This window comes from Haliotis cracherodii, unplaced genomic scaffold, assembly GCF_022045235.1.
Source record: "Haliotis cracherodii isolate W230 unplaced genomic scaffold, xgHalCrac1.p SCAF_4, whole genome shotgun sequence".
NCBI lineage: Eukaryota > Metazoa > Mollusca > Gastropoda > Lepetellida > Haliotidae > Haliotis > Haliotis cracherodii.
Window position 1 is genome coordinate 13,813,984 of NW_027266297.1, and position 4,007 is coordinate 13,817,990.

Consider the following 4,007-nt stretch of genomic DNA (forward strand, 5'->3'; position numbering starts at 1 on the left):
CTTTAAGCATTGGCTGTCTAAGATTTAGATTTGGCATTGGAATCAGACCGAATGTCCTGAAAGATTACGTACATGGCCCGAACATGACCCCTAGCAATAGGGGCGTGGCTACTGATTGAAATTGAAACAATTTCCATCTTTCTTGACTGTTGACTTAGATGAACAAATCTTCGTGTGATATGAACGTGTTATATGTTATCCTACTTAATAACAAAATATTTTAGATACCTATCATCTTAATCCCTATTGTACTAGGGCTTATGTCGATCTGGTGATTTCTAAAAGAGAGACCGCCTCCGTGGTCTAATGGTAGCGCGTCCGCCCGGAGAGGGGAAGGTCCGGGGTTCGATCGCCAGCCGCGTCATACCAAAGGACGTTAAAAGATGGTACTCTGTCTGGCGCTCGGCATTAAGGGGCTAAAACAAGGACTGGTCTGCTCGGAGTCAGTATACTGTGTCTGAGAGGGGTATTCATGTTAAACTGCTCCATGGTATCGCAGTGGGCTAGCACTATAAAATCGGTATTAGTCCGGACAAGTAGAATCAGCGACACACACGCGTCCATGCCCAAAAGTATTAAAATCTGCAAAGTTGCAATGTTGAATGATAATGTGTTTATCCTATTTATTAACACGCACACATTATGAATTGTGTGTACACAGTCATTGAAAGTTTTATCTGAAAATGCAATACGTGTTATAATTAAATAGACCCTGTTGCAAAACATTAGTCATGTTAACTTTAGTTGCAGAGTCGTTCTTGTACATTATGCCCTCTGTGACATAAAATACACGTACATATACATGTATGTACATCATGAGTATAAGAAAATGAAGACAGTATGATTTGAACAGGACATAAGTTCGTACACACCAGTTGAAAGTTGGTATTATCTTGATGATATATTATGATAGTGGCACTGCAATGTCAACGCAGACTACGATATGATGTTTATAGTACTTAATGACCTTACTGCAATGAATATATACAGGCTACATGTCATAGAACACAATACTCTGTACACTCATTCATAAATCTTGAGAATTCAAACTCAGTGTAGCAGATGTAAAGAAAATCTTGGAAACTTGTTCACGCATATTGAGGGGAATAACACCTTGTAGCATTCTGGCATTCTTAATTCGCTCCATCGCCCTTTCAACATAAATACGCAAGTTTGCAATACTTCTTGTGCTCTCAACCTGTCTTGCAGCAAATTTAGAGTTCTTTTTCTTGTTTAGGTGGAATTATAAAATGGATATTTTTGGAGCAAGTAAATCTGGAATCTGAAATCCTTTATCTGACATTTCTCCTTCTCCACTGTCTCCACCCATTAAAAAATCCACTCTCCTCAGTACTCTGTTTGTTATAAATATTTCCTCCGCAAAGGTTACTCACATATGTTATAACTTCAGATGGACTAATTGCCACCAAGACCTTCCATGTCATATGGCGTTTGTAATGAGAGTACATTAGTGTTTTGTTTATCAGGGACTTAGGAGTTTCAGTACACACCTCAGTACAATCTATAATAATACGTGTGGTTTGGAGCCTTGACTTTAATTACTCTGGCATGTTATCCCTGTTAAGGCCAGTTTTTTAGGAACCTAAGGCCATGAATATATTTAGTCAATCCAAGAATTGGAAAATGACAGTTGAAGCAGATACTCTGAAAGGCGGTGCCAAGTCCAACATCAAAAAGCCAAGACGAAGTCGCATAAGCACCATATACCATATACAATTCATCCTTCAGACTAAGTTTATGTGATCTTCTTTCTCTCTTTGTATCAGTATCCTCAGTACCCTACGGTCATCAAACACGGTCAGTCAAACTGTTCTATATCTTGTCTGGAAGACCAGTGTAAAGCTTTATCTCCGCATCCTAAGGTCATCTACTTTGAGCCAAGGCCCGTGACTTTGTCGTGGTCAATTAAATGAGAAGCAATTATCATGCTTATCGGTTCATCTGTCATCACTGAAACATAGGACACAAGTCCAGGTACCTGAAAGTCTGCTTGTGCGCTTGCATCTTGTACACGTGATGTTTGAAGTCAGCAACTGTGCTGATACCCATTCTGCCCTCACGGTCATGCATAATATAAGGGTAACGCTATTTTTCAGGGCATTATCATTTGCAGAATCCCGAGGTCTTTCATTTACTGCCCAGCGAAGGAGGGCTGTTGAAAAGACCGAGGGCTTCTGCATATGATAATGCCCTGTAAAATAGCATTACCGTTATTATAGCTAGAATGGATAGAATTTGTTAGCAAATAAAAAGAAACGTCATAGAACAAACCTGATGACGTCACTATTGAACGTGACGTCACCTATCCCTATCCCTATGACGTCATCTAACAACGGGCGTGATAATGGCCCGTCGTCAAGCAATATGAGGGTATTATCAAGTTACAGTGGCCCTCTCATTTCTGATAACAGGCGGGCGGTTTACTGATGTAACCAGGAGTTGCACACCCGGTTATAATTATATATAAATAAATGAGATAAATGCAAGTATAATTGTGTACATGAATTATATATTAATATGAGATTGTTAAATTCACTATGATATGAAATAATGTGAAGGAATTAATATGTACCAACTACGTGGTTTCTTAATGTACTCACGTTGTATAACTATATGTAGGAGGAGCGCAGGTGGCAGCCGATGATTTAAGAGATATTAGTAGATAGCATTAAACTATACGAATTGTACAAGGAAGAGAATCGGTTCTACTCATGTAATTGGAAGTTAGATTATATATCAAGGACTTAATAGATGAGATTAACTTGAAGGTACGAGGTCAGAACCTCGGATAAGTCACTATGAAGCTGGTTAACTACTCAGTCTTCATAACAGATTCACGTGTTGGTCAAACCTCGTGACGTCATAGTAATTTATCATTAGAAAAGTTAAAGGATAAAATGAGCTGGAAAATCATGATGGGAAGAACGGTTTGCGGGACGCATGTAGATAGGTCAGAGGTCACTGCGCTCCTAAGTAATTCAGATTGCTGCCAGCACGTTTGTACAGTATCTGTTTTACCGTATCCAAACCAGTTTGAATAAAACTTATCGCAACTTGAAACAAGTCGTTGTGTTCCTGCTGTGGTGTCTCCTGATTGCGAAGATCAAGAAAAAGGACCCAGGTTACTCTGATAATTCTATCCATTTTAGCTTTTAGTACATATATACTGACAAGGAAGGATGTGAGTTGAGTTGAACTGACTCTGTATCGCAATCAGTTGCTGAAGTCTGAAATGCATGTGGATCAGTATCAAGTGTGGCATTATCCATGACCTGTAACTCCATACAACAATCAAGACAATTATCCTTTATTTTATTTCAATCATGGCAACATCAATGCTGATCATGCTTGTTTGGAATGAGAATATATTTTCTGCATTTAACATCACAAAAGAAATCGCCAATGCCAGTATGACTTTGCCAGTATGACTTTGACATCATGACAATATCAAATTAGGGACCTGCCAAAAGATGTTGAGGCCACCTATGCTTGGGTTTCTGGATGCTTTAGTTAATAGGGCTTCCTGAGTGGGGCACTTTAAATCCCCTACCGCAGTTGTTTACATACTTATTATCAATTCTTGCTCTTTTAGACAAACTTGTTTTTTGAAAAATGTTTCGTCTTTTTATGTAGAAGAAACAGTAGAAGGGTCCAAAAGGATGAATTTGGGGGTACATGATGGAGGTGGGGTAAGTTTTGAGCACGGTATTTTGGTTGTTTGGTTAACATCAGTTAGCGAGGCAATTCGGCGTTTGTAGTTTTTGATTGGTTGAATGATGTGGTCATGCATTTTGGATGATTGTGGTAACTTCGATGGGTTGATTATTTTAGGTAATTTGTTTGGATGTTTGTGAGGGGGCAGTGATGTTGCTTGGGGTTTGGGGAGAATTAGTGAATCCAGGTCTTTGCCGAAATTGATGGGGGATTGGATTAATTTGATGTGTTGTTTACAGACCTGGAAAGCGTTGTTTGCCTGATCAGTGGTA

At 39.1% G+C, this 4,007-nt stretch overlaps 1 pseudogene; it reads right to left on the reverse strand.

Annotated features, from left to right (window-relative positions):
- Window positions 1-1,027: 1,027 nt before the first annotated feature.
- Window positions 1,028-1,969, reverse strand: LOC139479291 (uncharacterized; annotated as a pseudogene).
- Window positions 1,970-4,007: the final 2,038 nt, after the last annotated feature.